A 27201-nucleotide genomic window follows, 5' to 3' on the forward strand; every position below is an offset into this window, starting at 1 on the left:
ACACAAATAAAACTCCATGATAGAATTCACTAATGAATTCTAGGGAAAAGGTTAACCTTGACCCCTAATTTACACTATGCAGAAGAATTCATTTGAGATGAATTATTGACCTAAATGTAAAAGCTAGATCAAGCTTCTAAATAGAAACCACAAGAATATCTTCTTGACCTTTGAATTGGCAAGCATTTCTTTTTAAAGACACCAAAAGCACTAACAAATTGGTAAGGTGGATTACATACTAAGAAGTTTGAATCAAAAGACACTTAGTAAACAGGTAAAGACTGGCAAGAAATATTCCCAATACATGTATCTGACAAAGGACTTAATCAGAATGTTTTGAAAAGTGCAAACTCAAGAAAAAGACAACTCAAAAAACTAACAAAAACCTGAAAATCTCATCACAAAAGGAAATACCCAAATAAGCATTTGAAAATGAAATAGCTAATGGAGCAGCCAGAAACTGCCAACAGAATTACACTGGAATACTATTTGGTGATATCTACTAATGGGGCTTCCCTGGTAGCTCAGCTGGTAAAGAGTCTGCCTGAAATGCAGGAGACCTGGTTCGATTCCTGGGTCAGGAAGATCCCTTGGAGAAGGGACAGGCTGCCCACTCCAGCATTCTTGGGCTTCCCTGGTGGCTCAGGTGGTAAAGAATCTGCCTGAAATGCAAGAGACCTGGTTCAATTCCTGGGTCAGGAAGATCCCTTGGAGAAGGGACAGGCTGCCCACTCCAGCATTCTTGGGCTTTCCCTGGTGGCTCAGGTGGTAAAGAATCCACCTGCAGTGCGGGAGACATGGGTTTGGAAGATAGCCAGGAGGGGGCACAGCAATCCACTCCAGTATTCTTGCCTAGAGGATCCACATGGACAGGAGAGCCTGGCAGGCTCCATGGGGTCACAAAGAGTCTGACTCGACTGAGCGACAGCACAGCAGCTAATGATCAACATGCCCATCCTGTGACCAGGGTAAGACAGAGCCTTTGAAAGTCTCTGTAAAGGAACAACATGGACCTGTAGGTCCAAGAGTCTGTCACTCCTCAGTAAAGAACAACTGACTGAAAACCCAACTGACAATCCCATAAACAGAAAACCATTTCTGAGTTTTTCAAGGAAAGAAAATAGAAAATATTTTAATCCTCTTTAAAAATGAATAAAGAGGAAGGAACACAGACCCACTAATGCTCTTGACAGTGATGCTTCCCCATGTTTTGTTTTGTTTTGTTTAATTTTTAATATATACCTCCATCTTTGTGATTTTCATTTGTTCTCTTGATTTTATAAGCATCTTTTTGGCTCAAAATATCGCATAAATAATTTATTTTGCTGCACAGATGTTAATAGGTAAGGTAGGTAATTCACCTGTAGGTAATTCACCTACAGATGAGTGTTGGACACACTTTCGTTTCTGTTGGACAAATAGAAAAATGTAACAGCTGAGTCTTATGGTAAGTGTATGTTAAAACTATGAACATTGCCCCACTGTCTTCAGTTCAGTTAAGTCACTCAGTCGTGTCGACTCTTTGCGACCCCATGAATCACAGCACGCCAGGCCTCCCTGTCCATCACCAACTCCTGGAGTTCACCCAGACTCAGGTCCATCAAGTCAGTGATGCCATCCAGCCATCTCATCCTCTGTCGTCCCCTTCTCCTCCTGCCCCCAATCCCTCCCAGCATCAGAGTCTTTTCCAATGAGTCAACTCTTCCCATGAGGTGGCCAAAGTATTAGAGTTTCAGCTTTAGCATCATTCCTTCCAAAGAAATCCCAGGGCTGATCTCCTTCAGAATGGACTGGTTGGATCTCCCTGCATTCCAAGGGACTCTCAAGAGTCTTTTCCAACACCACAGTTCAAAAGCATCAATTCTTCAGTGCTCACCCTTCTTCACAGTCCAACTCTCACATCCATACATGACCACTGGAAAAACCATAGCCTTGACTATACGAACCTTTGTTGGCAAAGTAATGTCTCTGCTTTTGAATATGCATGACTAACATTTCACAGCCCTTAAAGTACTGCCATTAGTATTGTCAGTCTGTCTTGGCTTGTTGACTAGAAATACAAAAAACAGTCTAAAAGTTGTGACCTATGTTTTATTTGGCAGACTTTCTGAGGACTTAAGCTCAGAAGACAGCCTCCTAGATAGCTCTAAGGGACTGCTCTGAAGACGTAAGGGAGGAGCCAGGCTTCATAGGAGTTTTTGCAACAAAAACTGGGGAGACAGAACATCAAAAGACTCAGTTCAGTTCAGTCGCTCATTCATATCTGACTCTTTGCGACCCCATGGACTGCAGCACTCCAGGCTTCCCTGGCCATCACCAACTCCCAAAGTCTACCCAAACCTATGTCCATCGAGTCAGTGATGTCATCCAACCATCTCATCCTCTGTCATCCCCTTCTGCCCTCAATCTTCCCCAGCATCAGGTTATTTTCCAGTGAGTCAGCTCTTCACATCAGGTGGCCAAAGTATTGGAGTTTCAGCTTCAACATCAGTCCTTCCAATGAACACCCAGGACTGATCTTTACAATGGACTGGTTGGGTCCCTTGGGACTCTCAAGAGTCTTCTCCAACACCACAGTTCAAAAGCATCAATTCGGTGCTCAGCTTTCTTTATAGTCCAACTCTCACATCCATACACGACTACTGGAAAAACCAAAGCTTTGACTAGATGGACCTTTGTTGGTAAAGTAATGTCTCTGCTTTTTTCACAGTAGTCTTTTGATCCTACCAACCTGAAAGATGAACTCCCCAGGTCAGTAGGATCAAAAGACTACTGTTAATTAAAGAAAATCTGACATCTCAAGTTAGAATTTAGTGTTTTTCCATGTAGTAGAAGATGCAAATGACTAACACTTCAGTAACTCAAGTCTGTCCAAATTTTTGTGACCCCGTGGACTGCAGCACGCCAGGCTTCCCTGTCCATAACCAACTCACAGAGCTTGCTCAAACTCATATCCATCGAGTCAGTGATGCCATTCAACTATCTCATCCTCCGTCATCCCCTTCTCCTTCTGCCTTCAGTCCCCCTCCCCATCATCAGGTTCTTTTCCAGTGAGTCAGTTCTTCCCATCAAGTGGCCAAAGGATTGGAGTTTCAGCTTCAGCATCAGTCCTTCCAATGAATATTCAGGACTGGTTTCCTTTAGGATTGACTGGTTGGCTCTCCTTGCAGTCCAAGGGACTCTCAAGAGTCCACCAACACCACAGTTCAAAAGCATCAGTTCTTCAGTGCTCAGCTTTATGGTCCAACTCACATCCATACATGACTACAGGAAAAACCACAGCTGTGACTAGACAGACCTTTGTTGTCAAATGAGTATAGGCTTATTGAAATCATTCCTTTGGAATGCACCTTTAACTATCCAGGGCCAGTATCCTCCTGTTCTTTCCCATCCTGAATCCCCTTAGGGTGCACTGTTAGGGGTGGCTGTAGTGGCTAACAGAGCAACCTGTTTGTCTCCATCTTGAGGTCCCTCAGGGCTCACAGTGAGGGCAGCCATACTGGCTGACAGCTTGATTACAAATCCTTTGCTGAAATGGTAGACAGCATTCTTTGTCCACAGGCATAGTAGGTTTGTAGCAATATCTAGCTGCGGATTTAATTTCTATTACTCTGGTGATTATGTTGGGCATCTTTTATGTTCTGATTGGGCATTTGTACACTGTCTTTTATGAACTGTTTATTTCAATTTTTTGCCCATTTGGGGGGTTGTCTTCTGAGTTGAAACAATTCTTTATATATTCTGGGTGCATCCCTATTCACCTATTACATTACTTCTTTATTAGTCAAGAATATCTGATATTTTCACTCAGGTGACTTCTAATATCACAATATTGGACAAACAGTTTCTGTTTTGTGTAGAGGTCCCTTCTTTACCATTTTACATTATTATATCTTGAGTTTGGCAGCTCTGAATTGAAGCTCTGTATTAAAACTTACAGATGAACTCAGAATTTCCCAATTATTCTTACTATATACTATGTAAATTTTATAGTAAATTTTTAGAGCAAACAAATGTAACTATTTTTATACTGCGGTCAACTACGGTAGTGAGTTCTAAATCCAGCTATGACATGTACAGTGAGAATCGCCCAAAATAACACATTTTGCAATGTAATTGAAAAATTCACTTTACTGTCTGAGCCACCAGAAAAGCCCCATCCCCCCCCCCCAAATCCATAATAAGTATTGGTAGGCAGATTTTCCTTAGACTGTTTACTTCAGGACTTTATAAATAATGCCTAGTCTTATGGCCACAAGCTATCTCAGAAATAAATCCCACCCTGGAGAAGGAAATGGCAAGAATTTTCCATTATTCTTGCCTGGAAAATGCCATGGACAGAGGAGTCTAGTGGGCTACAGTCCATGGGGTCACAAGAGTGACAGGACTGACCACACACATATACTTGCTTGGCAGGAAAAAGTGTCTGATATGTCATTTCTTCTGTAACGATTATGTTCTCTTTCAGGCCAAGACTATGTCTGTTCTATTATCTAGATTTGTTTCACAGATTAATGAGTTAATATACAAATAATATCTTGAACTGTACCCGAAGTAAGTGTTCAGTAAATGGTAAATATCCCAGAATCTAAACAATTGTACCAAAAGGGGGCACTAGATGTCGCTGTGAAACTCACTGTAATAATTCCTACAATCAGAGTTTTACCAGGTACTCTCACTTTCCTGGAGAAGGCAATGGCACCCCACTCCAGTACTCTTGCCTGGAAAATCCCATGGACGGAGGAGCCTGGTAGGCTGCAGTCCATGGGATCGCTAAGAGCTGGACACGACTGAGCGACTTCACTTTCACTTTCCACTTTCATGCATTGGAGAAGGAAATGGCAACCCACTCCAGTGTTCTTGCCTGGAGAATCCCAGGGACAGGGGAGCCTGGTGGGCTGCCGTCTTTGGGGTTGCACAGAGTCGGACACGACTGAAGTGACTTAGCAGCTCACTTTCCTAAATGTTGAGTTGATATTATTGTATAATGGATGGAAAATACAATTAGGTTTTAGTCCTTTTGTTCATATCACTACACAAAAATGAGCATGAAGGTAGACTAATAGAAAATTAGTAAATAGGAAATAAGTGGCCTTAATTTGACCTTATTATTTCCAATACAGCTTGACTATCAAGGTTTAGGATAATCAGTTTAGGATAATTTACTTTGTATTTACAGTACAACTCAACAGGAACACTTTATGTTACCAACTTGCACATAGTAAAATCTGAAATATCCAGAAACATTCCAGTAATAATTTTGTTTCCTTTTTGTAAAATTAAAGATTTGAAAGAGTCTACACAAATGGTTCAAACTATTTTTTATATATTTAAACTTTTAAATATATCAAAACTTTTCATTGTAAAATGAAAAGTTTCCCTCTTGCCCCTCACCTCCAGCTCTTCAGTTCTCCACGTCACAGGCAACCAATGTTAAGTTTTGTGTGTATATCTTTTCAGAGATGTTACATAGACACAAGAAGACATTACCCCCTTTTACACAGATGGTACTATGTTCTTTATATGCTTTTTCATTTAACAGTATTTTGCAAATCTTTATACATCAATAAAAAGGTTCCGGTTTTGTCTATCTACCTATCTATCCATCCACAGGTACAAAGTATTCCATGTGTGTCTGCACCATGATTTATTTTTTAATCATACTGGTATATTTAGTGCATTGTTTCCACGTTATTGTCTTGTAAATAATGCCCCAGTGAATCATTTTGTATGTGCATTTTTTTGCATGTGTTAAAAAGTGAGAGAAAAATTCCCAGTAGTGAGGTGACTGAAACAAAGGGTACATGCGTTTGTGATTTTTGATAGATGGACATTGTCAGGACAATATGTCTTGATAGCTAAGGGAGTCTCGCTCTCTTGCTCTTCTCTACACCCCCTTTTGTCCTCTGTGTGTGTGTGTAATAAGCAAAGACATATGTAACCAGGTACCATGTCAAGTTCTTTAATTTTACACAGGGCTGGAGCCAGCTGTATATTTTTAGTTTGTGGTGGTTTTATTCTTGTTTTTCCCCTTATTATCTACTATTTGTCCCTCCTTTTGGCTGTCAATTGATTTCTATATAACAGTTTCCTGCCTACCCCTTGATTTTCATATTCTGATATTTCAGTGCCTTAAAAAGCAGATTGACACATTTATTAGGTTTCTGTCAAGAAAAAATCACACCACATTTACTATGATTTCTCAAACCAGAGACTGAATTAGAATTCTTCTTCAAATTTGTAATCTGAGTTATTCAGCTTATTTATATGTATCTCCACAATAAGACAGCTCTATATTTTAACTTTATTTTTTGAAATAACTACATACTTTAACAAAAGCTGAAGATAACTGAATTTATATATGCAACAAATCAATCACATGGGCCTTTAAATGTTCTGACTACAGTATTTTAGAGTTTGTACTTATCAGTATATTAGACTGCTTTCTCTTTTTTTAAGATTTTTCTTTTTTGATGTGGACCATTTGTAAAGTCTTTATTGAATTTGTTATATTTCTTCTGTTTTATGTTTTGTTTTTTTTGGCTACAAGGCATGTGGGATTGATCTTAGCTCCCTTACCAGGAACCGAACCCACACCCTCTGCATTGGAAGCAAAATCTTAACCAGTGGACCACCAGGGAAGTCCCTATTTACAATGCTTTCAAACAGAGCTTCTATAATTGCTGTTTAGCAAAGTAACAGGCAAATTTGACCTTGGAGTACAGAATGAAGCAGGGCAAAGGCTAATAGAGTTCTGCCAAGAGAACCCACCAGTCATAGCAACACCCTCTTCCAACAACACAAGAGAAGACTCTACACATGGACATCACCAGATGGTCGACACTGAAATCAGACTGATTATATTCTTTGCAGCCAAAGATGGAGAAGCTCTATACAGTCAGTGAAAACAAGACCAGGAACTGACTGTGGCTCAGATCATGAACCCCTTATTGCCAAATTCAGACTTAAATTGAAGACAGTGGAGAAAACCACTAGACAATTCAGGTACGACCTAAATCAAATCCCTTATGACTATACAGTGGAAATGAGAAATAGATTTAAGGAACTAGATCTGACAGAGTGCCTGATGAACTATGGATGGAGGTATGTGACATTGTACAGGAGACACAAACCAAGACCATCCCCAAGAAAAAAAAATGCAAAAAAGCAAAATGGCTGTCTGAAAAGGCCTTACAAATAGCTGTGGAAAGTAGGTAAGTGAAAAGCAAAGGAGAAAAAGAAAGATATACCCATTCGAATGCAGAGTTCCAAAGAATAGCAAGGAGAGATAAGAAAGCCTTCCTCAGTGATCAGTGCAAAGAAATAGAGTACAACAATAGAGATCTCCTCAAGAAAATTAGAGATACCAAGGAAACATTTCATGCAACAATGGGCTCAATAAAGGACAGAAATGGTAGGGACCTAACAGAAGCAGAAGATAGAAGAGGTGGCAAGAATACACAGAAGAACTGTACAGAAAAGATCTTCACGACCCAGATAACCACAATGGTGTGATCACTCACCTAGAGCCAGACATCCTGGAATGTGACGTCAAGTGGGCCTTAGGAAGCATCATTACAAACAAAGCCAGTGGAGGTGATGGAATTCCGGTTGAGCTATTTCATATCCTGAAAGATGATGCTGTAAAAGTGCTGTGCTCAGTATGCCAGCAAATTTGGAAAACTCAGCAGTGGCCAAAGGACTGGAAAAGGTCAGTTTTCATTCCAATGCCAAAGAATGCTCAAACTACTGCACAATTGCACTCATCTCACATGCTAGTAAAGTGATGCTCAAAATTCTCCAAGCCAGGCTTCAGCATATGTGAACCATGAACTTCCATATGTTCAAGCTGGTTTTAGAAAAGGCAGAGGAACCAGAGATCAAATTGCCGACATCTGCTGGATCATCAAAAAAGCAAGAGAATTCCATAAAAACATCTACTTCTGTTTTATTGACTATGCCAAAGCCTTTGTGTGGATCACAATAAACTGGAAAGTTCTGAAAGAGATGGGAATACCAGACCACCTGACCTGCCTCTTGAGAAACTTGTATGCAGGTCAGGAAGCAACAGTTAGAATTGGACAAGGAATAACAGACTGGTTGCAAATAGGAAAAGCAGTACGTCAAGGCTGTATATTGTCACCCTGCTTATTTAACTTCTATGCAGAGTACATCATGAGAAACGCTGCGCTGGAAGAAGCACAAGCTGGAATCAAGATTACTGGGAGAAATATCAATAACCTCAGATATGCAGATGACACCACCCTTATGGCAGAAAGTGAAGAGGAACTAAAGACCCTCTTGATGAAAGTGAAAGTGGAGAGTGAAAAAGTTGGCTTAAAGCTCAACATTCAGAAAACGAAGATCATGGCATCTGGTCCCATCACTTCATGGCAAATAGATGGGGAAACAGTGGAAACAATGGCTGACTTTATTTTTCTGGGCTCCAAAATCACTGCAGATGGTGATTGCAGCCATGAAATTAAAAGACACTTACTCCTTGGAAGGAAAGTTATGACCAACCTAGATAGCATATTCAAAAGCAGAGACATTACTTTGCCAACAAAGGTCCATCTAGTCAAGGCTATGGTTTTTCCAGTGGTCATGTATGGACATGAGAGTTGGACTGTGAAGAAAGCTGAGCACCAAAGAATTGATGCTTTTGAATTGTGGTGTTGGAGAAGACTCTTGAGAGTCCCTTGGACTGCAAGAAGATCCAACCAGTCCATCCTAAAGAAGATCAGTCCTGGGTGTTCATTGGAAGGACTGATGTTGAAGCTGAAACTCCAGTCCTTTGGCCAGCTGATGCAAAGAGCTGACTCATTTGAAAAGACCCTGATGCTGGGGAAGATTGAGGGCAGGAGAAGGGGCTGACAGAGTATGAGATGGTTGGATGGTATCACCGACTCGATGGACATGGGTTTGGATAGACTCCAGGAGTTGGTGATGGACAGGGAGGCCTGGCGTGCTGTGGTTCACGGGGTCACAAAGAGTCGACACGATTGAGCGACTAAACTGAATTAATAGAATTGACTGTCTCTTGGCTCCAAACCCACTCCTCTTTAACTCTATGCCTAGGATTGAGACAAGCAAAAAATTATTTTAGGTTCCATTAATAGGGGATGCTAGAATCAAGAGGAGGGACTTCACCGTTGCTCCTGTTGGAATCCTTCACATCTTGACTCCCGTCACTCCAACAGCGCGCATGCCTCCTCAGTTCTGTCCGACTCTGCAACTGTAGCCAGGGACTATAACCCGCCAGGTTTGTATAGGTCCATAGAATTTTTCAGGCAAGCATACCGGAGTGGGCTGCCATGTCCTACTCCAGCAGCAGCACCAGTTGACTCCTGTCGACAGCTTCTTCTGGCATTTCTAGAATTAGCCTCCCTGAGTCCCCATGGGAGATACCAGCAGCAGCAAGGCAAGCACCTTCTCACAGGTTTGGCTTCTGGTTCCACATAGCCCCTTCTCGCAACTCTTAAATTCTAATAACCCCAACCTCTTTAATTTGTTTTGAGGCAGGAGGTAGATGGGCTCTAGGCTAGGCATTTACTACTGGCCTCCTGTTTACATTTCTTGGGATGAGAAAAAATATGGGCTTCAAGTCATACAGGTACAACTAGCCTGTTTGCATTTCCTCAGACAGGAGATAGGTGGTCTCCAGGTACAATCAGCCTCCTGTTTGCTCTCTGAAATGAAAGTAACAACAAAATAGGGTTAATAGCCAGGCTTTGTCTCCTGAGGACACTTGAAGATAACAGTTATGGTAGGAACAGAGAGGGGCTAAACCTTGTCTAAGTAAACGGATCAAGAGATCTCACATTCTCCCTCCTTGGGGCAAGGGAGACACTACACAGGTGCAGAAAGGCTCCTTGGGGGTTAATGTTCAGGGGATGACAAGCTGTAATAAGTCTTGCTTTTTTCAGATGCCTTTGCATTGAAATCCATCTTGGCTGAGGGGTGCTTGTGCACCTAGGGGAAGGTCCTGAGATAAATTAGCTGAGGTGGGTTGAGGGGGCTGAAAAACAAGATGACTGGCCAGAGGGAAGACAGGAATACTACCGCTTTATAAAATATTTTAACCTCCCAAAGGCACAATTCTCAAGACTCTCACTGAGTTTGCCCATGCGTTTTCCTGTATGTACTCTGCTTTACTTTCTCTTTAAAAAAATGTCATTTTAAAATCTTTGTTTGTTTGGCTGCACCTGGTCTTCATTACAGCACGCAGGATCTTTAGTTGTGGTGTGTGAACTCTTAGCTGCAGCATGCAGGATCTAGTTCCCTGACCAGGGATCGAACCCAGACCCCCTGCACTGGGAGCGCAGTCTTAGCCACTGAACCACCAGGGAATTCCTACACTGCTTTTCCAATAAACATTTTACTTTTCTCTTTACCTTCTGCCTCCTTGTCAGAATTCTTTCTTGTCAAGGTAGGCAAGGACTGGGGCTTTAAGCCCTAGCTGCTGGCTTCTGGTCTAGCAATTAGACTTCTGGTCAGGGAACTAGGGTCTCACTTCCAGCTACTGCTCACCGCTGTTGGCGTCTGAAATCAGTTCCTCCAGCACTGATGGCAGTAACTGCTTTCTGTAGTTATTATTTGTGTGACTTCAATGTTCTCTTTGTGCCTGTTTACCCAAATCCAATAGTAAACAAAAAAATTACTAGTGTTGTTCCTTTTTCCTGAATGACTATGACCTCAGTTTTATCAGAGGAAACAAGCATAAAATTCTCAACTATTCATTGTGAATTAACACCTCAGATTTTATAGTATCATCTCAGTCTTCATAAAATGAAATGACATTTATGGAAACCATGGCCTAGTTATTTAGAAAATCATGAAGACAGGACAGTCTTGAAAAAGGGACACTGAAAAATTTTGGCTCAACTGTTGACTCCTAAAGGTTTCTAATATAATACAAAACATCAAGGTAAACAGAAGGACACGTAAGTCTATTTTAAGCTACCAATCTGTAGCATAAGTGGCCATAACAAATGAATGCAAAAAATGTAAGCACATTAGTGATCCTTGAACTTAAACCTGGAACTGTATCTCAAATAGATTTCTCTTGGCAGCATGTAAACCGTGCAACAAATGTTTATGGAATACTTTATTAAGCATCTCTGGCACTGTATGTGCTGAGAACCCACTGATAATCAAAACAAATCCTTGTAAAATTTAGGATCTTACAGAAATGTAAAGGAGGTAAATGCTTTCTCAGCTGGAGCAAATGGGACCTAATTCACTTCTGCAGTTAAGACCACCCAAATCATTTTAGGTTCAATAATGTAAGCCCTTCCTTAAGAAAGGACTAGGTTCCTAAAAACTATTTCTCAGTAAAAGGAATCAGGGATTCATGGAGAAATGACTGATTCGAAGATTGAAAAATGTGGGGGAGAAAAAAGAGCCAGAATATCTTATCTTGGAAAGTAAGGATGTGTGCGAAAAAGTGATGGGACGTTTTAGAAGAACAAGAAGTCAACCTGAAGGGGCTCTCACTAGGATAATTTGAACATCAAAATAACCATAATGTATTATAACCTAGAATCCAGAGTCTATATCAATAGTAAATCAATTTTTTTTAAAAGGGAAGCTCATTCTTAGAGTAGAATAGTCAACTAAAAGATGTAGAAGGGAAAAGAACTTTAAAAATTACCATTTTTAACTATTGTAGTAGTCTTTGACTCAGGCAAGCATCATCAATGGATGTGAAAATGAGTTGGTATGAGTTTTTCAGAAACAGGGTATTGACACAGTCTCAAAAGTAGCTCCTCTCAAGAGAAGGGAACCTTCCTACACTGTTGGTGGGAATGCAAATTGATACAGCCACTATACTGCTGCTGCTAAGTCACTTCAGTCATGTCCGACTCTGTGCAACCCCATAGAGCCCACCAGGCTCCCCCGTCCCTGGGATTCTCCAGGCAAGAACACTGGAGTGGGTTGCCATTTCCTTCTCCAGGGCATGAAAGTGAAAAGTGAAAGTGAAGTCGCTCAGTCGTGTCCGACACTCAGCGACCCCATGGACTGCAGCCTTCCAGGCTCCTCTGTCCATGGGATTTTCCAGGCAAGAGTACTGGAGTGGGGTGCCATTGCCTTATCCAACAGCCACTATGGAGTTCCTTAAACAACTAAAAGTAGAGCTACTGTATGTGCATACTAAGTCATTTCAGTCATGTTCGACTCTTTGAGACCCCATGAACTGTAGCCCGCCAGGCTTATCCATCCATGAGATCGTCCAGGCAAGAATACTGAAGTGGGTTACCATTTTCTTCTCCAGGGGATCTTCCTCACCCAGGGATTGAACCTACATCTCTTACATCTCCTAGAACACATTGGTAGGCATGTTCTTTACCACTAGTGCCACCTGGGAAGTTCCAGAGCTACTGTGTGGCCCTTCAATCCCACTCCTGGGCATGTACTCAGAGGAAAAAATTGGTCTGAAAGGATACATGCATCCCAATGTTCACTCAGCAGTGTTTACAGTAGTGGAGACATGAAAGCAACCTAAATGTCCACCGACAGAGAAATGGATAAAGAAGAGGTGGTGTATATATACAATGGAATGTTACTCAGCCATTAAAAAGAATGAAATAATGTCATTTGCAGCAACATGGGTGGACCTAGAGATTGTCATATGAGTGAAGTAAGACAGAGAAGGAGAAATATCATATGACATGTCTTATATACAGAATCTAAAAAGAAATTATGTACATGAATGTATTTACAAAACAGAAACAGACTCATAGACTTAGAGAATGAACTTATGGCTGCCAGGGGGGAAAGAATGAGGAGAAGGGATAGTTAGGGATCAACATGCACACACTGCTATGTTCAAAATGGATAACCAACAAGGACCTACTGTATGGCACACGGAGCTCAGCTCAGTGTTATGTGGGAGCCTGGATGGGGTGGGGGAGTTGAGGGAGAATGGATACATGCATATATATGGCTGAGGCCTTTGCTGTTCACCTGTAACTATCACAACATTGTTAATCAGCTATACTCCTTCCTTCCCTAAATGCACAACTTTAATCATGAGGAAACATCAAAGAGGGAAATCTTACAAAATACCTAAACTGTACTCTTTAAAACTGTCCATGTCATGAAAGATGAAGAAAGACTGAGAAACTTACAGAGTAAAGGGAACTAAAGAGACATGACCCCTAAATGCAATGTGTCATCCTGGATTGGATGTGGACCCCCCCCCCCCAAAAAAAAAGCCATTACTAAAGGACATAATTGGGATAATTGGCAGATTTTGATTGGGGATTGTAGATTATATTATCACAGTTAAATTTCCTGATTTTGATCATCTTACTGGGATTGTGTAAGAAAACAATGCTTCTTGAGAAATGCACTCAAGTATTTAGGTAAAAGTGTAAGTCTGCAGCTTATTCCCAAATGGTTCGAATTATAAAGATGGGTGGATGGATGGACAAAAAAGAATCTATTAAAGCAATTGTGGCAAAATGTTAAAAACTGGTAACTCTAGATGAAGTACACCCTTTTACTATTCTTTCATCTTTGCTGTAAATTTGAAATTATTTCAAAATTTAAAAATAGTTATAATTAAGGAAGGAAGCACAGGGCTGCACCTTTACTACAGTTTTTTAATCCAGTGTTCTGTTGATGGGTGGAGCTGTGTTCCCTCCCTGCTATTTACCTGGGGCCAAACTATGGTGGAGGTAATGAAGATAATGGTGACCTCCTTCAAAACATCCCATGCTGGCACTGCTACATGCAGTGCCCCCAACCCTGCAGCAGGCCTCCTCCGACCCACGCCTCCACTGGAGACTCCTGGACACTCACGGGCAAGTCCGGGACAGTGTCCTGTGGGGTCACTGCTCCTTTCTCCTGGGTCCTGGTGCCTAAGGTTCTTTTTGTGCCCTCCAAGAGACTATTTCCCAGTCCTGTGTAAGTTCTGGCAGCTCTATGGTGGGGTTAATGGCGACCTCCTCCAAGAGGGCTTATGCCACACCCAAGTCTGCTGCACCCAGAGGCCCTGCCCCTGTGGCAGTCCACTGCCAACCCATACCTCCACAGGAGATGCTCAAACACAGTTCTGTCTCAGTCTCTGTAGGGTCCTGGTGCACACACGGTTTGTTTGAGCACTGAGCATCTCTGGCAGGAATGGAGTTTGATTCTAAACATGAATTCGCCCCTCCTACTGTCTTGCTGGGGCTTCTCCTTTGCCCTTGGACATGGGGTATCTCCTCACAGCTGCTCCAGCACCTACCGTCTTACTGGGGTTTCTCCAACCTTGGACTGCTAATAATCGAGATGCTTACAAGGACCACCAGGAAAGAGTATGTTAGCCTTTGGACTAGGAGTGGCTATTATAGAGACATGATCCTGCTAACTACTAATTAGTACCAACTACTGGAAAACATATCTTTGAATCAGACAATCCAATAATCAGACCATGAGAGAAACGTGAGCTCGCCAAACAAGGATTTCAGTTTAGATTTTGTCTTTACCAAATGAAGTTAAAGGAACAAATTATTGTTAAAGTTTGAATGGAAGAGCCTGCCATTGTTCTTCCACATCTGGTTGTTGCTGTTTACCTTCCTTTGTTGTGTCTGCACCTTCATAAGCTTTTTGGCAGGTATATGTTAAACACTTCAGTTTCATTGTCAAGACAAGTTCAGAGGCCATGGATACGAACAACTTACCTGTCTGTTTTCTTCTTTTTTCCATGACTATATCTACTGCCTCATCTTGATTTACAAGCAAAACCTAGAAAACCAACAAACATAAGTGTTTTGTGGTTTATCTAGGAATAATATAGAAAATATCGCTATTATTTATGGTGAAGAAAATCAATTTTGCATAGTTTACTTCAACCTAAATAAAATATCAATTTTGTTTAAAAAAGTTAATAAATAAAGTATATAAGTAAACTAATCCAAAACTGAAATCGTTTTTATAGATGACTGCTGTATTTAACAGAGAAGGCAATGGCACCCCACTCCAGTACTCTTGCCTGGAAAATCCTGTGGATGGAGGAGCCCAGTAGGCTGCAGTCCATGGGGTCGCTCAGAGTCAGACAGGACTGAGCTACCTCACTTTCACTTTTCACCTTCATGCATTGGAGAAGGAAATGGCAACCCACTCCAGTATTCTTGCCTGGAGAATCCCAGGGACAGGGGAGCCTGGTGGGCTGCCGTCTATGGGGTCGCACAGAGTCGGACATGACTGAAGTGACTTAGCAGCAGCAGCAGCTGTATTTAATAGTATATAAGTTTATTCATTTTTTCCTCATTGTTATTCTCCAAGAATATTCATCAGGAAGCTACGTTGTTATTTAGATATAAATAAAATCTGTGCAAATGTGTCTACATTGGATGTGTTAGTCGTTCAGTCCTGTCCAACTCTTTGAGATCCCATGGACTGTAGCCTGCCAGGCTCCTCTGTCCATGGAATTCTCCAGGCAAGAATACTGGAGTGGGTTGGTGCTCCCTTCTCCAGAGGATCTTCCCGGCCCAGGGATCGAACCTGGGTTTCCCACATTGCAGGCAGATTCTTTACCATCTGAGCCACCAGGGACACCCAATGAGTCCCTGAATATCCATATGCTATTACCTTTCTCAATCCTGTACATCTGGGTGATGTCATGAGATTATTTCTCCATCAAGAAACATGAGCAGAAGTGGTGTTTTCCTTTCATTCTGAGGCCGCTGAGAGAGGGTGTGCCTTTTACTTGTTGCAACTCTGTCCTTTGGCCAAACCAGCAGCCGTCACGTGTTGAGATGGCAATGGTGTTGATAAAGCACCTTTGATCCCTGAGTCACCACTTGGAAGAGAACTTCTTGGAGAACCATTCAATCAGCATTAAGCTTTACAGAAGCAAGAAGTACACTCTTACTGAGTTATACTGATACAAATTTGGAGTTAATTTGTTAATAATGAGAGCCAAAGCTGTTTCCCATTCCTCTTCCTCTTCTCCTTCCATTTTTCTTTTCCTTAAAAAACATGGGTTGGTTTCTTTAATTTATTGGTTTCTCTTCTTAATTTCAGGTAACCAGTGCCAGTGGGCCTGTAAGGTTTATGCCAGGGAGACAGTGGGCAGGATTGAGAAATTGGTTCCAAAAGAAAAGGGATAAGCAAGTAAGAGACAATATATCGAAGGTAATGGAAACCAAATAAGGGTACTGTAAGTGTGGAAAGAAAAACAAATGCTAGAATGAATTCTGGCGAATTCTGATTTGGAAGTATTCGTGTGCACTCATGGTTTTTATTTTTATTTTTTTTAATTTAATTTTATTTTTAAACTTTACATAATTGTATTAGTTTTGCCAAATATCAAAATGAATCCGCCACAGATATACATGTGTTCCCCATCCTGAACCCTCCTCCCTCCTCCCTCCCCATACCATCCCTCTGGGTCGTCCCAGTGCACTAGCCCCAAGCATCCAGTATCGTGCATCGAACCTGGACTGGCAGCTCGTTTCTTACATGATATTTTACATGTTTCAATGTCATTCTCCCAAATCTTCCCACCCTCTCCCTCTCCCACAGAGTCCATAAGACTGTTCTATACATCAGTGTCTCTTTTGCTGTCTCGTACACCGGGTTATTGTTACCATCTTTCTAAATTCCATATATATGCATTAGTATACTGTATTGGTGTTTTTCCTTCTGGCTTACTTCACTCTGTATAATAAGCTCCAGTTTCATCCACCTCATTAGAACTGATTCAAATGTATTCTTTTTAATGGCTGAGTAATACTCCATTGTCTATATGTACCACAGCTTTCTTATCCATTCATCTGATGATGGACATCTAGGTTGCTTCCATGTCCTGGCTATTATAAACAGTGCTGCGATGAACATTGGGGTACACGTGTCTCTTTCCCTTCTGGTTTCCTCAGTGTGTATGCCCAGCAGTGGGATTGCTGGATCATAAGGCAGTTCTATTTCCAGTATTTTAAGGAATCTCCACACTGTTCTCCATAGTGGCTGTACTAGTTTGCATTCCCACCAACAGTGTAAGAGGGTTCCCTTTTCTCCACACCCTCTCCAGCATTTATTATTTGTAGACTTTTGGATCACAGCCATTCTGACTGGTGTGAAATGGTACCTCATAGTGGTTTTGATTTGCATTTCTCTGATAATGAGTGATGTTGAGCATCTTTTCATGTGTTTGTTAGCCATCTGTATGTCTTCTTTGGAGAAATGTCTATTTAGTTCTTTGGCCCATTTTTTGATTGGGTCATTTATTTTTCTGGAGTTGAGCTGTAGGAGTTGCTTGTATATTTTTGAGATTAGTTGTTTGTCAGTTGCTTCATTTGCTATTATTTTCTCCCATTCTGAAGGCTGTCTTTTCACCTTGCTAATAGTTTCCTTTGATGTGCAGAAGCTTTTAAGGTTAATTACGTCCCATTTGTTTATTTTTGCTTTTATTTCCAATATTCTGGGAGGTGGGTCATAGAGGATCCTGCTGTGATGTATGTCAGAGAGTGTTTTGCCTATGTTCTCCTCTAGGAGTTTTATAGTTTCTGGTCTTATGTTTAGATCTTTAATCCATTTTGAGTTTATTTTTGTGTATGGTGTTATAAAGTGTTCTAGTTTCATTCTTTTACAAGTGGTTGACCAGATTTCCCAGCACCACTTGTTAAAGAGATTGTCTTTAATCCATTGTATATTCTTGCCTCCTTTGTCAAAGATAAGGTGTCCATATGTGCGTGGATTTATCTCTGGGCTTTCTATTTTGTTCCATTGATCTATATTTCTGTCTTTGTGCCAGTACCATACTGTCTTGATGACTGTGGCTTTGTAGTAGAGCCTGAAGTCAGGTAGGTTGATTCCTCCAGTTCCATTCTTCTTTCTCAAGATCGCTTTGGCTATTCGAGGTTTTTTGTATTTCCATACAAATTGTGAAATTATTTGTTCTAGCTCTGTGAAGAATACTGTTGGTAGCTTGATAGGGATTGCATTGAATCTATAAATTGCTTTGGGTAGTATACTCATTTTCACTATATTGATTCTTCCAATCCATGAACATGGTATATTTCTCCATCTATTAGTGCCCTCTTTGATTTCTTTCACCAGTGTTTTATAGTTTTCTATATATAGGTCTTTAGTTTCTTTAGGTACATATATTCCTAAGTATTTTATTCTTTCCGTTGCAATGGTGAATGGAATTGTTTCCTTAATTTCTCTTTCTGTTTTCGCATTATTAGTGTATAGGAATGCAAGGGATTTCTGTGTGTTGATTTTATATCCTGCAACTTTACTATAGTCATTGATTATTTCTAGTAATTTTCTGGTGGAGTCTTTAGGGTTTTCTATGTAGAGGATCATGTCATCTGCAAATAGTGAGAGTTTTACTTCTTCTTTTCTAATTTGGATTCCTTTTATTTCTTTTTCTGCTCTGATTGCTGTGGCCAAAACTTCCAAAACTATGTTGAATAGTAATGGTTAAAGTGGGCACCCTTGTCTTGTTCCTGACTTTAGAGGAAATGCTTTCAATTTTTCACCACTGGCACTCGTGGTTTTTAAAAGAACATATAATCATGGGCTTCCCTGGTGGCTCAGTGATAAAGAGTCTGCCTGCCAATGCAGCAGACATGGGTTCGATCCCTGATCCGGGAAGATCCCATATTGCCATGGAGCAACTAAGCCTGTGCACCACAGCTACTGAGCCTGTGCTCTAGAGCCCAGGAGCCATAACTACTGAACGCCCCATGCCCTAAAGCCCCTGCTCCACAACAAGAGAAGCCACTGCAATGAGAAGCCTGCATACTGCAGCTAGAGAGTAACCCCTGCACACCACAGCTAGAGAAAAGCCCAGGCAGCAACAAAGATCCAGGACAGCCAAAAACACATTAAAAAATAAATTTTATATATATATATATATATAAACCAGATGAGTTGTTGAAGCAAAGAATAGCAATTAAAGGAAGAAGATATAATCAGACTTCCCTGGTGGTCCAGTGGTTAAGAATCCCCTTGCCAGTGCAGGGGACACAGTTCAATCCTTGGTCCAGGAAGATTCCACATGCCTTGGAACAACTGAGCCCATGCTCTAGAGCCCACATGCTACAACTACAGAGCCACATGACCTAGAACACATGTTCCACAAGACAAGCCACAATCAGAAGCCTAAGCAAGGCAACTAGAGAGTAGCTCATGCACAGCAATGAAGACCAAGCACAGTAAAAATTAAATTGATTAAAATTTTAAAAATAGAAGATATAATCAATGATAGATGGATTGATAGACAGAAATATGTATGTATGTATATATACACTGAGAAAACACCTCAGAACATTAACCATATTTTGCTCCCAGATTTTTGTTTCTGTTATTCTCTTGTAAACAGAACCAAAGCCCTTCAGATAAATGGTTGATTCCTGGGCTGGGGTAGAAAAAGTATACCGTGAGCCTGGAACCTCTTGCTGCACCAGAATGTAACAAAGTACTCAAAAAATGATGGGGACTTGTAGAAAAAAATGTAAGGTCAGCTTAAAGGGGTTCCCAGTTTAAAGGGTTTCAAATCTGGGACAAGAGAAGCAGTAAAAAAAATAATGTTGCTATTGGATTATAAATTGTTGAATAAAACGGGAATCCATTAGTCCATACTGATACAAATAAATGAATTAAATAAGAGGGAAAAGGAAAGCACTTCCTGGTAGTAGAATAAATGTAGGACTGATAGAATTAGAAAATCACTATTTGGCAATTATCACAATAGTAATTGATTCAAGCAACAATCACTGACAAATGTGAAAATTAGTAGGTGAAAGTTTGTTGTAGAACAGAATACTTAGGTAGTCTCAAATGCTGTACTGTGCTAAGTCGCTTCAGTTGTGTCCAACTCTGTTCGACCCTATGGACTATAGCCCACCAGGCCCCTCTGTCCATGGGATGCTCCAGGCAAGAATACTAGTGTGAATAGCCATGCCCTCCTCCAGGGGATCTTCCCAACCCAGGGATCAAACCTGGGCCTCCTGCATTAGCAGGTGGATTCTATACCACTGAGACACCAGGGAAGCCCAGTCTCAAAGTATCTCCCCACAAACTACATATTAATTACAGACAAAAATAGTAACCTTACAGTAAAGAAACTCGGCAAATGCCAACTTGATCAAGTGATCAAAGTTTCACTCATCAGTAACAGAACAAAACATGATGTGCCTTCTCATATGACACTCCAAAAAGAAGAAGGAATCATTTCTATGATACTCCTGCCCTAAATGCATACTCTACATCCAGTCCTGAGAAAATATCAGAGAGGCCAGTTTGAACAACATTTTTCAAAATAACTGTCTTGTACTCTTAAAATGCCAAGGGGATGAATGACAAAGAAAGTTAGAACTGTTCCAAATTGAAGAAACTTAAAGTGACATGAAAATTAAATGCAGCATGCACCTAGACTGGATAGTGGACTAGAATAAAAGGTATTCTTGGTTAGTGTTGATTTGTTTTTTTTTTTTTGCTATAAATGACAGTATTGGAAAATTTAGGTAGGACCTATAGATTGGACAGTAGTATTATATCACTGGTCATATCCTGATTTTGATGGCTTTTCTTTATCGTTTGGGCTTCCCAAGTGGCTCAATGGTAAAGAATCTGCCTGCCAATGCAGGAGCTGCTGAAGATGTGGGTTCTATCCCTGGGTCAGGAAGATCCCCTGGAAGAGGGCATGGCAACCCACTCCAGTATTCTTGCCTGGAGAATCCCAAGGACAGAGGAACCTGGTGGGCTACAGTCCATGGGGTCGCAAAGAGTCAGACATGACTGAGCAACTGAGCATATACTTGATCTTTTTTGTGAGTAGGCCTCTTAGTTGCTACAGGAAAAACATCCCAAGTGGCGTGAGACTCGAACTGTGATAAAACTACATTTAAATTTAGGTGTTAGATATAGTCTGTACCATCTAAGGATAAACAAAACTATTTCTATTCCTTTTAGTAAGGCTTGGTTCCTTCTTTTTTCTTTGGTTTGCAGGATCTCAGTTCCTTGACCCTGGACTGAACCTGGGCCATTGCAGTGGAAGCCTGGAATCCCAACCAGTAGGCCTCCAGGGAACTGCGTAGTCCCTTCATTTTATATTCATTATTTTTCACATTTGCTATTCTTCAGATATATTAATTTCTCTCTAAAACTTCTGTGGCTGTGTCCGTATTTAAGCAGCTGTTTTTATACTTCTCTTACTTCAGATGCCTGAGTTTGTATGGGGCACTGATGGTGTGCACTGCAGCCTTGCACCTTGCTCTTCCATGTGGAAGATCAAAGTCAATAATCAGTCTGAAGCAGACCAGTTCAGCAGAGATTCCTTTCCAGTAACTGAGCACTTTACAACCATGGCAAACTAGATAATTCAAGATGCTGTTACCGCTGGGGCAGGCCCATTTCAAAGGCTCTCGCCTATCTTTGAATTTCTTAGATCAGCAGTCCCTACACCTGGCTATTTTAAGAATAACCTTGAAATCTTATAAAAAATGGCAGCTTCAAGGATTCTTCATTCGGAGAAGGCAACGGCAACCCACTCCAGTACTCTTGCCTGGAAAATCCCATGGACGGAGGAGCCTGGTAGGCTGCAGTCCATGGGGCACGAAGAGTCAGACATGACTGAGTGACTTCACTTTCAGTTTTCACTTCCATGCATTGGAGAAGGAAATGGCAACCCACTCCAGTGTTCTTGCCTGGAGAATCCCAGGGACGGGGGAGCCTGGCAGGCTGCCGTCTATGGGGTCACACAGAACTGGACACAACTGAAGCGACTTAGCAGCAGCAGCAGCAGCAGCAGCAGGACTCTTCATCAGACTTATTAAGGTAGAATCTTTTGAGATCTGAGAAATCTGTGTTTTAAAAGCTCCCCAGGTGCTTTGATGAGAAACCAGATTTGGGAAACTCTAATTTGTGATATGACCAACCTAGACAGCATATTAAAAAGCAGAGACATTACTTTGTCAACAAAGGTCTGTCTAGTCAAATCAATGGTTTTTCCAGTAGTCATGTATGGATGTGAGAGTTGGACTATAAAGAAAGCTGAGCACCAAAGAATTGATGGTTTTGAACTGTGGTGTTAGAGAAGACTCTTGAGAGTCCCTTGGACAGCAAGAACATCCAACCAGTCCATCCTAAAGGAAATCAGTCTTGAATATTCACTGGAAGGACTAACGCTGAAGCTGAAATTCCAATACTTTGGCCACCTGATGCAAAGAACTGACAACTTAGAAAAGACCCTGATGCTGGGCAAAACTTAAAGCAGGAGGAGAAGAGAACAACAGGTTATGAGATGGTTGGATGGCATCACCAACTCAATGGGTATGAGTTTGAGCAAGCTCCGGGAGTTGGTGATGGACAGGGAAGCCTGGCATGCTGCAGTTCATGGGGTCGCAAAGAGTCAGACACGACTGAGTGACTTAACTGAATTTGTGATAACCAAGCCTCATAAAATCTGTCCAGGTGATGAACTGTAGCCATTGAGTGACTAGAGTGCCACATGGGTGTGCACCTTCCATGTGGACTGTTTTAGGCTCTGCCATGTCTAGGTATGCCTCTCCTCTCTGGACCAAAGCATATTTTATGCTTTTAATTGCAGGAAAAAAAGGAAATTTCAAGATATCAAGTGATAAAGACTGGGTAAAAGGATTCCCCTGCCTTTTATTTCCTATAAAATAAAGCGTCTCTGAATATACAGCTGTAACTTTCACTGTGTTCAGCTCCACACACAAACATGGTGATTTCAAGAGTCTAAGCCTGGTGGGGGCGCTGTCCTGGCGGCTCAGAGGTAAAGAATCCACCTGCCAATGCAGGAAACACAGACTGGATCCCAGGTCCGGGAAGATTTCCCACATGCCACCGAGCAACTAAGCCCATGCGCCACAACTATTGAGCCTGTGCTTCAGAGCTGGAGAGTCGCAACTGCTGAGTCCACGTGCCGCAACTACGGAAACCTGCACACCCTAAAGCCCATGCTTTGTAACAAGAGAAGCCCCCACTATGAGAAGCCTGTGCGTCACAACTAGAGAGTAGCCCCTGCTCTCCACAACTGGAGAAAAGCCTGTGCAGCAACAAAGACCCAGCACAGCCAAAAAATAAAATAAATTAAAAAAAATTTTTGTTTAAGAGTCTAAGCCTAGTCTTCAGAGCTGGGTCTGCTTTCTTGGGGTGCACTATGGTAGAGCTCACAGCTAGTTTTACAGCCAATGTAATTTAGTCTCAACCAAGGATACTGTTTCAAAGAAGGGATTTTAAAACTTTCCAGAATGGAAATTACAGCCTTAAAAGTAAAGCCTACTTTAACTTATTTCAGCTACATAGAGACAAACTTCTCTCTACTCTGTTTATGAAGTCACACAAAAATATGAAAAAGTAAAACCTACCAAAAAACAAGATTTCTAATTTAAAAAACAAACAAACAAACAAACAAGTGGATGTCATCCTTTTTTCCTCAGGGTGGATATGAAAATGGACTTTTGTCTTCCTTGCACAATTTTTTATATCTTTTTATTACATGACTGTGCTAGGAATTATTTAAGGCCTTTCTGGTGATTCCCCATGATAGAGAAGATCATCAAATCTATAAAAGCAAACTTGACTTTTAGCTCTAAATTTCTCAACTGTGGAAAAGTTCTCCTTGAACTTTCTCTCTCTCTAGTATCTCAAAGTTTAACTGCTTATCTCCCAATATGAGCCTGAGTCAGGACTGGTCACAAGGGAAATTTGTGCAAGATTCCAAAGGCAGACAGGAAGCAGCAGTCATCACACTCTGAAGGTCAGTGCAAGACATGAGGTGCTGTGGCCGCGTGTGCTCATTGTGGCGGATTAGCTGGCTCACCTTAGAATGGGGCAGAAGCCAGGTATGGAGCTCCTTCACAGAACTCCCTGGTTTCTCCTGAGTCCTGGGCCAGATGCATAGCAGCACTGTGGCTCCCATGAGCACTTGCACCATGGCTCCCATGAACACCCGCACCATGGTTCCTGTAGGAACCCGCATTGTAGATGATAAGACAGACTTACGGTCTCGTTTGACTTTGTGGGTTCTAGTTTGTCCCTGCTCACTCCCACTTCATGTCCAGCTTTCCCATCTGGCTGTAAGTCCTACCAATTTACAGTAATTTCAGGTCCAACCTCAGACATAGAGGCAAATTCTTCTCCAGCACCCATAATTTCATAAGATCTAATCCCCCAAATAAATCTTGTATTCCATATGACTCATAGTGCCTATGCTTCTCTGATCAAATTCTGATATAGACAGTAGGATTGGAAGCAATTCCGGGAGAATCAAACCTTAAATGGGTTTCTTGGGAATTCCCTGGTGGTCCAGTGGTTAGGACTCATCACTTTCACTGCCCTGGTCCTGGGTTCAATTACTGGTTGGGGAACTAAGATCTCACAAGCCCCATAGTACAGCCATAAAAAGAAAAGAATGGGTTTCTCTGAATTTGTTCTGAGTTATCTGGTCTTACTGAATTTAAAGACATTGGTAACCAGTTGTCATAATTGTGACATTGTTGTTCATGGCATGCATTAGCAAAAAAAAAAAAAAATTCTTAAATTATGATCTGTGGACATCATTAGCCAAATGGCTAAATAAGGCAAAGCTCTGGGTGACCAAGTAGATGCTTCCAGAGAATATTTAAGTGAAAATAAGAACTACAGTGGAGTTGTTTCTTTTCTTAACTATGTTGGAGAACTAGGGGAAAGGAAACGATGAACTTAGGGTTTTAAACTCTCAGTTTAGATGAGAAAAAGGATCAGAAAACATACTGACTGCCTTCCTATATGCACTTCTAAGTGTGAAAGTCGCTCAGTTGTGTCCAACTGTTTTCAAACCTATGGACTATAGTGTCCATGCAATTCTCAGGCCAGAATACTGGAGTGGGTAGCCATTCCCTTCTCCAGGGGATCTTCCCAACCCAGGGATTGAACCCAGGTCTCCCACATTGTGGGCAGATGCCTTACCAGCGGAGCCACAAGGGGAAGCCCATAATCTCTAAAAACCAAACCAAACCTAAAATCCATTCCTGAATTACAATGCAACTGAATTTCCAATCTTGCGGGCCTCATGTTAAAATAAGGTGTTTTTTTGTTTTGTTTTGTTTTGTTTTGAGTAGCGTGAATGGGAACACACAAGAAGATTCAGATGACACTGGGATCATGAATCTCTAAATCCTGTTGAGCCTCCTTTGCTAGTAGAAATAGTCCTTCCTCCCTTACCTGTGCAGCCCTAGTTGCTCCTTACCTGAAAAAAATTGTAATAGACTTCCCTGAGGTAGTTGCCTTGTAGAGTGTGTTAGGCTTTCTCAAAAGCAACTGGCAATACCTCCCACTGCTTCTAGACCTTGATGCAGGAGATCCTAGAAGGTAAGACAAAAAAAGTGCAAGATTTATGTTAACAGAAACTTGGGCAGCGTGCCTGGGGATGGAGGCTAAGCATGTTTGGTTGGATGTGTAGTAGTTAACTAGAAGTTAACTAAGTAGTTAACCAATGATCCCCACCTCTCTTTCCACATCATTATCATCTGCGTGACCAATAAAATACAGAAGTGATGCTGTGTCGCTTCTGAGATTAGATATAAAGGACACTGTAGCTTCTGTTGCTCTTTCCTTTTTGAATTACTCACTCTGGGAAAGCCATGTCATGAGCAGTGTTATGGAGAGGGCCCTGTGATGAGGAACTGAAATGTCCTGCCAGCAGTCAAGTTTGTGGTCTTGGAAGCAGATCCTCCAGCCCCGATCAAGTCTTCAGAGACCACAGTCCCAGTCAAAAGCTTGCCTACAACCCCATGACAGTCCTTGAGTCAGGCCACATGGGTAAGCCATATCCAGATTCCTGGCCCTCAGAAAACACGAGCTGATAGTGTTTGTTGTTTTATGTCCCTAAATTTTGAGGAAATTTGATAAGTAGCAATAACTAAAATAAAAGGGAAGGAATATAATGGTAGACCAAGCCAAGTTAATTGATATGAGTACAGTAAAGACCGTGTCCCATTGCATTGTTTTAGCTCAACCTGCTGAGAGTGTCTCTAAATGGTTTGGCTGAAATTTTAATCCAATGGTGGCCTATATGAAATGAAATTAAAATGCCGTGGTATACTACAGGAAGGCATGGACGAAGACTCTCTCCTTGACCAAACTTTAGTTACGCTACTCTGAGCCCTTTTTCCACTAAGCCCATCCTTGGGCATAATCATAAGGAGCCCAAATGTAGCAAGAATTCTGCAAATCATTCACTTCTACAAACTGTTTCACTGAGAACTATGAGAACAGACATTTCTTTTGCTTAAGCCATGCAGTCTGAGGTACCTTGTTATGATAGCCTCTAGCAAACTAATACAGCAGATTTTGAATTAGTGATGAGTAATTAGAAAACCAAACAAATGTCAAAAGTGACAATTATTACCTCTGGAGGATAATAAATCATTCAATATTGGAAATATACCATTCACCATGGTGAAGTTCCAATCATTCAATATTGGAAATATAATTATACCATTCACCATGGCTTACTGTAAGTAATAGTCATAAAAATGTGAACACTATTGATCTCACCAAAATTATTATTGAACTCTAGTCAAAGGATGGGAAATAGACAAGAATGAAGCCTCTGATATCTGCTTTTGAAAGGTTTGTCCAGTTTTTTTCTTAGGATGCTAATAGTGAATAATTTTCTAGTATTATAATGTTAATTTTCTATAAAAATCTTGCAAGCTTATATAGGAATGGAGTTTTAGTCAATATTGCTACCATTAGTATACATGACTTAGCTTAATTTTTCAAGTCCATTTAATCAAACAAAAATGAAAGAAAAAAAAAAAAAGAAGATATTATCTCACTGAGTTTTCACAAACTCTTCAAGGTATCACTCCTGTCCAGGACCAGTTACACAATCTGCAAGACCCAGTGCAAAATGAAAAACACAGGGTCTCTTGTTCATTAACAATTTCAAAACGGTGACAAGAGAAATTAAACCAAGCATCAGTTCAGTTCAGTTCAGTCACTCAGTCGTATCTGACTCTCTGCAACCCTATGAATTGCAGCACGCCAGGCCTCCCTGTCCATCACCAACTCCTGGAGTTCACTCAAACTCATGTCCATCAAGTCGGTGATGCCATCCAGCCATCTCATCCTCTGTCGTCCCCTTTTCCTCCTGCCCCCAATTCCTCCCAGCATCAGAATCTTTTCCAATGAGTCAACTCTTCGCATGAGGTGGCCAAAGTACTGGAGTTTCAGCTTTAGTATTATTCC

General features: G+C 41.2%; 1 long non-coding RNA gene across 1 annotated transcript; it reads right to left on the reverse strand.

The window, feature by feature from the left end:
• Positions 1-5239: 5239 nt before the first annotated feature.
• LOC101907503 (uncharacterized) lies at positions 5240-25754 on the reverse strand. Its single transcript, XR_806768.4, has 3 exons — positions 25196-25754; positions 14670-14733; positions 5240-9689 (listed from the first exon to the last, which is right to left on the reverse strand). It is a non-coding gene; the product is annotated as an uncharacterized lncRNA (long non-coding RNA).
• Positions 25755-27201: the final 1447 nt, after the last annotated feature.

This window comes from Bos taurus, chromosome 5 (assembly GCF_002263795.3).
Source record: "Bos taurus isolate L1 Dominette 01449 registration number 42190680 breed Hereford chromosome 5, ARS-UCD2.0, whole genome shotgun sequence".
In the NCBI taxonomy this organism is placed as follows: Eukaryota; Metazoa; Chordata; class Mammalia; order Artiodactyla; family Bovidae; genus Bos; species Bos taurus.